Source organism: Periplaneta americana, unplaced genomic scaffold (assembly GCF_040183065.1).
Source record: "Periplaneta americana isolate PAMFEO1 unplaced genomic scaffold, P.americana_PAMFEO1_priV1 scaffold_21, whole genome shotgun sequence".
Classification (NCBI taxonomy): domain Eukaryota; kingdom Metazoa; phylum Arthropoda; class Insecta; order Blattodea; family Blattidae; genus Periplaneta; species Periplaneta americana.
The window spans coordinates 512927-525881 of record NW_027185502.1 but is presented as its reverse complement, the minus strand read 5'-3'; the positions used below and the strand labels follow the sequence as shown (position 1 = coordinate 525881).

The following is a 12955-nucleotide window of genomic DNA, read 5'->3' as shown; positions in this document are numbered from 1 at the left end:
AATGATATTGTAACCATATTCTTCTGCAACTTGCTTTCCACTCAATTCTTTTAAAAGAAAATCTAGTGCCATATTGAAGAGAATAGGAGAAAAAGGAGCACCTTGTGCAACTAATTTTTGCATTGAGATTTGTCCTGTTTTAGATGTTCTTTTTATGGAAACACTAGTTGTATTGCCCTTAAGCAAAGCAATGATGAGATTTTTCAATTTAGAAGGAACAGGGAAAGTATGAAGAATCTGTTCTATGTGAGCATGAGAAATATTATCAAAAACTAGTGTTATATCCAAGAATACTACTGTACAATCTTTATGTTTCAATTTGGAATCAGTTAAACAACCATTCAAAATCGATGAATTAATGTAAGCTCCTGGAGTGGCTATACATCGTCGTCAGTTGGCATTAAGGCAGAGAAACATTTTAAATTTGGTGTCATTTATTCTTTCAACAATTCGGCAGATTAAGGAGAAAATTGTGATTGGGCGCCAGTTTTTAACTTCAGCTGGGTCACCATTCTTAAAAATTAAAATTGTTCGACCATGCTTGAGAGGGAGTGGGACATAACCCCAACGAAGCATGTATGTAGCGAGATAAGAAATTGCTTTATATATTTTAAGTTCTCTTATAACTTTCATCCTTACTCCATCCTCTCCTGGGCAGTATCAATGCGTATACTCCTACAAGCTTTGATGACGTCAGTATCTGTTATTAGTATACTTTCTTGGTCTAAGTTATCAAGATCAACATATAGGTTATATCTTTCCATTAGAATATAATTTGTAGATCCAAACTGGTTATTAAAATAATCGGAAACAATTGAGGTATTGAGTTTACATTCAATTGAATTAGAAGAAGATATTACATGACGAACAATTTTCCTCCTTTGATAATAGTAATAAAATTGAGCTAGTTCAAAGTCAAATTTATTTTTTCTTCTTTCAGATTGTTTTCGACTGTTTTTTTCAGATTAGCTAAAGTATTCACTCCAGGGCAAATAAAAATGCTTATAGCGGGAAAAGGAAGCAAAGAAGGGAAGAACAAGACATAATCCCTGCATTAGCTCAGAGAGCAATTAGTGATAAACTGTACAATCATTTGAGATCACAGGTGGGAATTCCTCTACCAAGCATTGCTACCCTGCAGCGTTGGACAAAAAAATTGCCCTTTTCTCCTGGTATTCTTACACCGGTACTGAAAATTTTAAAAGAGCAGGGACTGTCTTTGAGCGAAATGGATAAGTTATCAGTGTTACTATTTAATGAGTTGAGTGTCAATGGTGTCATTTGTTATGACCACGAGGATGATTCGATATTGGGCCCTCACAGAAGTGCTCAAATCGTAATGATCCGAGGATTGACAGGTGAGTGGAAGCAGCCCATCTGTTATGATTTCGATAAAACAATGGACAGAGAGCTACTGTTCGAAATTATAACAGAAATTGAAGTGGCAGGTTTCAGAGTAGTTGCAATAGTTTCTGATCTGGGTGGCAGCAACAGAAGACTGTGGAATGAGTTACAAATAAATGTAAATCAGACCTGCTTTTCAAATCCTGCTTCGGAAGAAAATATTTGCCCCACCTGATTAAGTTATTAAGGAACCATTTTATTGATGGTGGGTTTCAATTGAAAGACAATTATAGAAAAAAATGTAATTGAACGGATTATTAAATCCGATTCTTAGGAGTTGCAGCTATTCCCGAAATTACATTGGGGTCACTTTACCGTGCAAGAGAATGACAGCCAAAGAGTTGCACCAGCCATGGAACTTTTTTCGCATCTCACTGCTGCGCTGATTAAATATTTGGTACCCGAAACTGAGTAAGTTCATGAATTTTTTAATTCACAAATGACTTCACAGATGTAATGAATTCGGGAATTCCGAAAGATCCCACAAGAAACAAGTAGAGAAGGAATGTAGGAAACAGTAGAACTGAGCGTCAGAGGCAAAAATACTCTTCTACCTTTTCAGAATGGCTTCCTTACCACTATTTAGAGCTTGAAACGGTTGTATAGTGATTTAAAAGAAAAGGAATTGATTCTATAATGACCAGGAAACTCAATCAGGATGCTCTGGAGAACCTATTTTCCCAAATTCGTGGGATGGGACATTTTTATAATAATCATCTGACCGTGGAAGTGAAAAATCTCTTGCGCCTATTAATATTAGGACGTCGCCTGCCCCACCCTACAAGTGCCACAGTAGAAGATTCAGGTGGAATAATAATAACAAAGCAAGTTTTTCAGGATCTCGTGGACATTTCTCATGAAAGCGTGAACGAAATCCTTGAGGAAATAAACTCATTAGAAGTGGATACTGATGATAGAATTGACACAACAGAGCTAATAGAAAGGGAAGAAGTAGAATTGCTCAGATATGTTGCTGGTTATATTGCTAGAAAATGTAACAACAGAAGTGCTGTTTCGAATGCTAATTCCAGTCAACAATCTCCAGGATGAATAGAGGTCGTTACACGTGTTGGACTGGTTCATCCCTCTCCTCAGTGGATGGCAACAATTGAAGAGTGTGAAGTTATATTTAGAAAATTTCATAAAAAATCAGTCAAGAGAAAAAAGAATGTCATAGGCCACTTATTTAGATTTTTGAGGACAAAGTTTCCAAATGAAGACCTGGAATTACTAAAGTTATTTAGTAGAGCACGAACATTTTTTAGAATTCGTTACCTAAATAGAAGAAAACAGGACGTCAAAAGAAGAAACCGTATGAAGCAGAAGCAATGGCTGCGGAGCTGCTCATCGCGTCCTTCACAAGACTATTTGAGTCAGTTCAAATTTTGTGAAACATTCTTAAAATAAATTGTTGTATTTGTACAATCAGTGTTAAAATTGGGATACTTTTACTCTCCGCTGCTATTGCAATCCATCCTCAACCATTTCACTAAAATAGGTTAATTTACAAAATTTCATTTTACAATCCTGTATAAAATTAATTATCAATTAGTTTTAGTACACACTCTATTCCACTGTTATTAAGAGAAATTTAATACATTTTGCATGCGTAATTTAAATTCTGTCGTTCATCAGTAATATAATTAATATTTTGAGGCTCGGAAACAGAAATTGCCATGTAAAATAAATTAAATATAGGCTACCTATTGAGCAATGTGTATTCGTTAATAACGTTCTTTAAAATTGGACTGAAATATTCTACAAAGATTAGAGATACAATGAAGCATTCACAGTAGTTTTTATATTGCTATGAGAATTTGGAAAGTAAACGATCATTGAATTAAAAAAAAATAAAAGATGGGATATTGAAGTGAGAGTTCTACCTCTAAGCCTTTACTCCTCCAGTGTGTATGTAACCCAAACAAATATATATAAATATAGGTCTTTAAATCACTTGGTTATTGTTAGAAAGTGTAAGCTGAGGGTTGACAATGTTGCCGTGGTGACGTCACAGATTTACAACCCTCTTGACTGTCTCTTTAAATGCTGTTATGAAGGGACCTGTGAGAGTGATAGCGACCGACAGTTCACCGACCTTGGTTTTTTGTATTAACACCACTGCCACCTGGTGAGTGAAATTATAACTACTTACTCAAGTGGAAGCTTTTGATGGGTTAGGAGCTAGACACAAGTCTAGAAAATGGGTCACAGTCCTGCCATCTATCCACAATATGCGGAATCCGAATCACTTAGAGTGAAGTGAGAAGACATTAGATGCATAGGATACATGCTAAGAAATAAACGTGAAGTTCTGTCTACATTAAAAATAAGATTATTAGAACGACATAATTTTTAAGTTCACAAATACTATTAATTAATTTTTAGTTTGCGCAATAACTAGATGCGAAACAGGAACAAGATAAAGTTAAACTTCTATCAAGATTAATCCCTTCAGACCTGAATTTATGTTTTAAAAAATTGAAAAAAAAAAAAAAAAAAAAAAAACTGGTCACATAATCATTCTCGGGATCCAAAATTCCCGAATCAAGTCTTCACAGAAAATCAAAATTTAGGAACAATTTTGACCCCTGGGGGCCCAAAATTTTAAATTTTATTTTTAATTCAGGTATAGAAATGTTTAAAAAATAATATTCTCCATTTCTATCACACTGAATTTTTCAAAATATTTAAAAGTATCGAAAACATTCCAAAAAAGAAAAAAAGAAACAATGTACAGTATAATGTAGGAACATCAGGCCTGAAGGGGTTAAGCAAACTAACACTTCAATATTATTTATTTATGCAGTGATAAGAGAAGTTGTGAAACAAATATAAAGAAAACTCGTGAACTCAATATAATTTATTAAAGTAATAACTATAGGATTGATAGAATTCTGAAAAAAAAAAAAGTTTTAACTTCAAGTTTTATATTCGTATGGAGTGGAAGGCACACAGGTATGCACGGGATAATTTTGATTGTGCTACTAAAGCCCCTTGAGTCTTGGTGTTACCTGAACCCCGAAAGACACAAACCCCTATAAGGAAGAACATACTGTTTTATCGTCGTTAAAATCAACATATTTTCACACAATTTGAACGCAGAAACTATCAAGAAATCTCTACTAACTAATTTCAAGAATTAAGAAGAATTGCCTGTTCAAGATGGTATGAACATGCAATAATTTAACATTAATATTTCTCAAAGCCAAAGCCTTATATTTCTAGAGGTAAATAATCTTAAACCCTCGGTTTCCTGCTACTGCAATGCGGACCAGGAATATTTCTGGAGTAATAGTTCATGCTAATTCAATTATTAGACCTAATAAAGAAGATGAAAGCCGCAAGGTCTTACCTTGTTGGCGAAACGTTTAGTCCACCATCATTAATTCCATTGTCTGGAATCCTGATGTTCGACTGGGTTAGTTAAAGGGTCTCACCCCATGGGCTGCAGGTCGTTGTCGGCGTCAATGCCTTCCCACCACATGGGCCCCTCTTGTTCCTAGAAAATTTCAGAAATGTGGAACAATAAATGGTAAAACTTTAATCGACGATGGTGAAGTTTTAAGGGCTCTTTGTCTCACTTTAGAACAAAAATAAAGTTGTTGTTGTTTTCTAATGCCAGGCGTTTGACAATAAAGTCATTTGACCTCTTGCAGTCCAATATTTTTCAAAGATATTATCATGACCAGCCAATGAAGCACAGATTATGAGGTGTTCCGAATCCATTTCTTGGTTTGAGTTGCACAATGGGCAGTTAGGGGACTGATATATTCCAATTCTATGCAGGTGTTTAGCCAATCATGGCCTGTTGCCAATCTAAATGCAGCTACAGACGATTTTCGTGGTAAATCAGGAATTAACTGTGGATTTTGATGCAGAGAGTTCCATTTTTTCCCTTGGGATTGTGTTATCGAATTTTGTTTGTTGAAGTCTATGTATGTAGATTTAATAAAAATAAAGTGAGATATCCCATGATACAGATTGACGCAATTAAATTCGTCTTATTCCTGAATGAGTGGATTCCATGAAAGATTGAGAGTTCATTTTCTCTGAAAATGTTCTCTTTCACAAAAAGATGTCTCTGTAAACCTACAATACTGCAAGAAACTTCGATAATCGAATCAGTGAATTACTTGAAGATTCCTGGAATTCTTTCGAAAGTTCTGAAAGACTTGTAAACACCGCCTAAAATTTGGAATGCAATTTAACACAGCTGGTGATAACTGGCGTAAATGGAGTAGGAAAAGGGACTCGTGTGCTGGGATGTGAGTTTGATTACGCTCCGGCTGATTGATTATAATTATGTGCACATATTTTTTTCTTTTCACGCTATTGGAGGCAATGCCGAAAATGCAGTACACACAGTGCAACTTTCCACATACAAACGTGGAAAGATAAAATGCATACACTTTCTTTTTCCTTTCTGGCAGCTTGTGAGTCTGTTATTTAACGAGATCACTTAGTGTCGACTGAATTGGTGGAATGGAGGTAATATTAAGGCAAAATGAATTGATGATGAGCTACGGGATTACGTGACCCAAGCAAGTGATTAGACCAAGTGGGACGCAAGTAGTAATGGAATTCAACACATTTCAATTTCTCAGTCCAGAGCGACCAGCGGATCAGTATACATGTGTGCGGAGGGAGTTCGGCAGTGAAGAAATATTGTATAGAGGCACTGACACTGACATCGAAGATTAGGATGTTACTGTTCATAACAAATCCTGCATCTGAAAAGTCGTAGTTATGTATACCTAAAAGGGGTAGCTTACCGATGCAGAGCTGTAGTGTAGCTCCACATCAACATAATATATGTGCAGCATAACTGTACAGGCTGGCTGATATGACGACACAACTTATGCTACTTTCGTAATTCAAGGTCAAGAATTAACTCAACCCAAACCCAGTCCCTGCTCATCTCCACTTTCATCCCAGTGCAAAAGCCTCCTACACTCGGTGTAACATAAAGTTAATTAAATTATTTTCTTCAATTCTGCTCATTTTTTAATCAATAAATATTTGCTCAAATTAAATTTGAGTGTGTGTAATCGAGAGACAATAAATTAATATAAAATTCTGGAGCAGGACAATAAAGATAATTAAAAATATTACTTAGACTTTACTGTTTTCAGTTAAGGATGGCATTTGAACCAAAAAAATACAGATGTGGTAGAAAAACTGTACTAGAGCCTTAGACCTGCGTAAAATAAATAGGCCTACCATACATTTGAGTTTTCAGGCTTTCATGGTGACTGTGAGCAGAATTAGGTGCTTCTGGGTATTTCACCGTGTCTTGGAACTTGACATCTCCAAAATTTTGGAAATACATACAGGTTCCATCATCAGGGCAGATAGGGTGGCTTACTTTGTTGGGCCGTTATGCCAGGCTCAGTTGTCCGGGTTAGCCTGGTATAATGAGCCCAACCTATCTGCCCTGATGTTGAAACCTGTATCTAGTTCTTGAATGTTCCAAATCTCAAGTTCCAGGACATGGTGAAATACTAAAAAGCCTAATTCTGAATATTAGACAGCTCATAAATTAAAAGACAAACTAAATATAAGCTTATTTCGTAACACCACTGAAATATTTTATTATATTTATTTCATCAGCATTTTAAACACCTTAAAAATAGAATGCTTAGAGAGATGAATAAATACAAAACATTCATCAAAGCACATTGATACTGCCCGCAGTGCAAACAAGGGGCTTATAATGCTGACATCATATTGAATGAGCATTGCGAAGCACGTTGGCTTATTTGAGACCCATATGCCCATGTCTGTTACATGCTATGATCACAAGAAAAATGGGAGACAAGAGTTGGACTAAATAAATCTTACATTCGTCTCCAGCTCAGACTGAGTGCTGCAAAATAATAAATGTCTTCATAGGTAGAACAATGCACATTTCGATAGTTCCTGGCACATTATGGCATCACTGTGAATCAGTAGCAGCTCGTGCCTGAAAAAGTAGGTGAAGCACAAAATTGTTGCAAGGTTTTCAAAGCCCATGTAGCTAGTTGCATTGATAATAATCGGAACTCTATGCAACTAAAGTAATTCCCTCCCATAAATTTCCATTATATTCAATCGTGGAAAGTGATTCCATTGTATTTATTTCTGCCAGCTATCAGTGCACTTAACGGTACATGTAAATTAAGATATGCTTATTGCTTACCTATCTTTTGTACACTAAGTTGATCCTCCATTCCTTCAGGGCTGGAACCTGTTAATAACGTTCTCATGGAAGGGCTGTGATTCCAATCTCTTGTCCAACACATCTTTTTGGAGCGAAATATTCCCTAACACCGACAGTCTCTTCTGTGACATTGAGTTTCTCTGTTTTGTTTTTATTCGTTTTAAATACAAGAAGCTCCTCTCGACGGATACGCTAGTAGATGGTAGTATTAAAATGAGGGAATTTAACTTATACACTTCTCCAAATACATCTTTGTTGACATCGTTGTCATGAAGAAGTCTAGCACTTTCTTAACTGATGTATTCCTTTATTCACTATTCAGGTACAAAAGCTCAAGTTTAGTTTTCATAACCTGCGTCTTTTTTTTAATATGCTGAAATAGCTAGCTTGCAGTGAAGAAAGTGGATCATGTGGAAAGTTTCTACTATAAGTGTCAAATTTGGATGCATCAGCCAGGCTGACAAAACGAAGTTATACATCTTGATTACACAACTTTTAACACTATATCACTTCGGAAAACATATTATGTGTCTTTCTCGTGTTAAATTTACATTACCTCGTTAACAGGTTTCAGCCTGTTATCGGTCATCTTCAGAACTGGTTGTAGCTGGTCTTGGCACCTTTTGTTTGTGTTTCCTGTGGGGGTGTGTTTGTGTAGTGTAATGTAAACTGCAACACCTGCAACAACTTCTACATAGGACAGACAGGCAGTCACTTCAAACATGTTACAAAGAACACATCACAGCCATAACAAAACTACAAAACACTTCCATATATGCAGAACACATCACAAATGCTAACCACACCTACAGAGACATGAACACACATGTAAATTCTACACATTTAACTAAAAAGCCAGAAACTAAGCACACTAAAACAATACGAAATATATAGGCACACAAAAACACATCCAAATGAAATTCTCAACACGCAACTCAATTTCAGAACACACACACTCTTTGACTCCACACTACACTATACAAACACACCCCCACAGGAAACACAAACAAAAGGTGCCAAGACCAGCTACAACCAGTTCTGAAGATGGCCAATAACAGGCTGAAACATGTTAACGAGGTAATGTAAATTTAACATGAGAAAGACACACAATACATTTTCTGAAGAAACAAAGTTTTTCTAAATCCCCAAATCTTTCATCGATCTGCATGATGATGTCAAGGATCTCAAAGAACAATATCTTGTAATGACGATCATGTTCTACATCACTTTTTCCACTGTAGCAGCAGTCAGTCTGTACTTCCTCCCTGAGAATTCACTTCTACTTTTCTCTACGTTCAAAATTCTAGCATGGTGCAGTATCTGAAATTTCCACGAGTAAGCAAAGAAGCACTTTCGTCATGGCCCCGAAATGATAATTCCTGCTTGCTTAAATACAAAGCAGCATTGATGACTGACCGCATAACATGTCTGTTTACACGAACATTTTCAATATACTGCACTAACAATAGCCTAGCATTTTCTTTCAGAACATTCCCAATAGTGTTCACATTCTTCTGTAAATGCTTGAACTGCAGCACGCACTTTAAATGTTCTGCCGAATTTTCATGTTTTTGTAGAGCATGACTAACATTATTTTAGAAAATCACTGAATCCGGTTTCATTCCACACGTCTTTTAACTCCAATAGTAGGCATGACTAACAAAATAGCATGCAAATCTAAACAAAATAGTAATAGTAATAGAAATTAAACAAAATAGTATTTCAATGTAGTGGCTCCCACACTACCACTCACTGATGCTTGCAGTACCATGAAGTTTTAAAATTAAGTTCGTATGATTCACCAGCTTGTGAGTTTAACTTTTTACAGTTTATGTCTAAAATTGGTTGAGTTCTGTCTAGAAACAATAGATAACTCTTATCCTGCTCACACCAGTGATTAAACGAGGTATGAATTAATGTACATACTGTGTGATTGAATGGATTCATTTTGACATTGCAACATAACAATACAAAAACTTACATAGTAGTTCCTAACACACTTATTAGAGATTTATTAAAAACTGAAACGCACTTAATGTGTTCACCTAATAAAGTAATAAGTAAAATAAATGATATTTTAAAAATTATCACAACTGAATAGCAAGAGTCGAGAACTGACATAAAAAACAATGAAAAACAGACTGAGGTACTGAGGAAAGGCAAAAATTCATTCATAACTTGCACTAACAAGGCTGTGTTCAGAACATTAAACTTTCTTTCCATTGCGTTTATAGTATTAATTTTTAGTGGAATTTTCCTATGAGGTACAGTAAAATTGTAGCCAGAAGAATAAAAAATGAAGCAGCACAAAAATTAAAATCATAAAACATAATAGGACCTATATAGAAAGAAGACTTGACAAAGCAGAATTTTAAGGAAAGTTTTCTTTAGGATGGGCCATGTTGCTGGACAGACAAGTAGTCGTAAATCTCCGTGTCACCCATTATAAAAAGCGCATCGACTGGGCCGAAGACCAAATACGTGTTCGTCACAGCAACAACCATTTTTTGAAGAATATGGAAGTGCGGGGGGAAATGACTCAGTCATTGTCATAGCAACCACCCTAACACATAGGAACAAAATAATATTTTAAATTTGAGAATCAGTGCCTTGTTGCTGCCGCTCGAGGAACTGAGATGTGAAAGTTACACAACAGCGGGAATATTTAAACAGACTGGTGATACTGTACTTGAGATTTACTGATTTATAGTGCTTTAGTTTTTAAAATTAAATAATTTAATATATGAAATATAAATCAAATGGCTCGCAAAATAACAAGTGAAATGTTCTTCACCTTCTTCATTTGAATAACCGCTACTGTTGTGAATGAAACTGCCAACCAACTTACCACGAAAGGATGTGCAATAACTACAGAATTTCAACATCTCACTCAACCAGAGAAATTCACCACAACTCAAGAACTAACAATGACCACGAACTTTAGCTAGAGAACAATGTGTGACAGTATTTTTAATGATCAATTGATCAGCCCAAACATATTCCATGGAGAAACAATGACACAACATTTCGACTCATTTTGTAACACAGTTACCTTGACAAAATATTTAAACAAAACTGGAACCCTATCTCATTGAACTGTGTACTAAGCATGAAGAATGATCATGCAACGGGCTTAAACCACTGAGCAAACTGTGTAGTTCCTACTAACAACACTAAAATTCAACATTAGAAGTAGGCCTACTTAATGTATTAATATACTTTAATGATCAGTCTATTATCCCAGCAGCAACGGCAGCATGCAGAATCCTTAATAAACATTTATACAAGATTATAATGCTTATTTCATCCAAATGTTTAACAGCAATAACAGTAAGTATCGTTATCTATAGCAGTAGTAATAATACTTAATGATGCTTTAAACTTACAGATGTCATTCAATATACTAAGTCAGATTAATTCAATTTAGAAGTATAAACAAGTCATCAATTTACTGAGTAGAAGGTATAAGTACCGGTATGCAGAAATTTTGTTAATTCTGTTCTAACATTTTCTCTCGATTTTCAAAGCTTTGAGATAGTTAGGCAGTGAATAGTGAACTTCTTTTTTATAATAGCTGAGACTAACAGAGGGTAGATGGATGTCTGATTTGTGTCTTGTATTAAAATTATGAATTATTTAATTAGTACTACATGTATTTTGGTTTTTAACACAAAACATTACAAAGGAAAGAATGTACTCACAAGGTAAAGTCAATATTTATAAATTTTTAAAATCTTTTCACATGGTGTCCTTTTATGCATAACTGTCACTATCGTTATACCAGTACCTTTCTTTTGTAAAACAAAAATATGTTCAGCTTCAGATGAGAATATTAATCCACATTTCATTACACAACGGAAATATGCAAAGTATAAAACTTTAGGAATGTTTATATCACTAACAGAAAATATGGATCTTAATGCTTCAACAAGGAGAGCTTAATTTAGGAGTAATATATTACATGTGGGTTTTCCAGTTTGATTGTCCTTATAGATTGTTTGAGATCAATACCGTTTAATCTAATCTTGTAGAAAAACTGAGCACTATTACATGTAGCTACTGGTACACTAAATTTGACTACAATGGAATTATCAACATTAAGTGCTAGTCTATTTACATTAAACAATACACTCATTAGATTTAACACTATTAGATGTGTTAATAAGGTGATTGTATCGTAATCACACTTTTGACATCTGCAAATAAGATTACCTGGGATAATTTATGTATGTTTGAGATTAAATCATTGATGTAAATTAAAAACAATAATGGACTCAAAATTGATTTCAAGGACTGAGCAGATAGAAATTATTCAAAGATGAGTACTGCAAAGCCATTAACCTTTAAGAGATAAATGTTAAAACAGTATCATAGTCATGACTTGATATGTTACAAATTGTGTATTATTTATAAAGTATGTTGATATTCTTCAATTTTATGTAACATTAAGAACATTAGATTAAATAAAATAATTTTAAATTTTTTCTATTGTAAAGTTTCTTTCTTGAAAGGAGCAAACTCAGTTCTACTACAATCAACTAGATCCAAAGTATGAGCATAGTCAAGGACAATGAATTTTGAAGAATGAAACTTTGTATCTAATGGCAAGCAACTAATCACTAGGATGGGAACACTATATAAAACCACATAGGGGTTAAGTAAAAAAATTATAGCTTTAAAACATAAAAACAAAAGAACTGACAGTGTTATCTCAATTACCAGCAGCGGCAGCAGCAGCAAGTGTGCATGTCTCGTAACCTGCATATTTATTCACCATAAATTTTCACACAATGGATTCTGAATAGACAAAATCTGTCTACTTATATATTTTTACTACCCACAATGTCAAAACACCTCTGATTGAGGTTCTGGTTGATGTATACTGTACATCTATTATCAGGCAGTACATCTCACTTGACGATAGGTGTCAGAGGAAGAACAATAATTATTATTTGTATACATTTTAAGTCCGATTAGTGAAATATGTTACTAGTCAATGATGTATGAAATGAAGAGGGAAAGGAACTGGCCATCCTACCCCATTATCTCATAGCTTAGTTACCTCATGAGTGTTACCTTACTGGTGTCACGTATGGGGCTCCAACCTGTCCTCGGACAGTTGACTAAACTGACAACAATGTAACAAAATTGAAATTAATTCTCCAGAAAAACATCAAAGGAGGTACATCTCTCTTTCTCTCCACTACTAAATACCAACATAATAAGCGAGAGGTCCAAAACGAATTACTAGGGAAATGGTCTGCTTCCCTAGTATTGCGTCCTGAACCTCTCGTCTGTTTAACAAGAAGGGAGCAAAGGCAGATGTGCCTCCTTCGGTGTAATTCTTTTAGA

The 12955-nt window shown here is 35.0% G+C and overlaps 1 long non-coding RNA gene across 1 annotated transcript in view; it reads left to right on the top strand.

Annotated features, from left to right (window-relative positions):
- Window positions 1–12955, top strand: part of LOC138693799 (uncharacterized) — a 43871-nt gene that overhangs the window by 15291 nt on the left and 15625 nt on the right. The window lies entirely within an intron of this gene.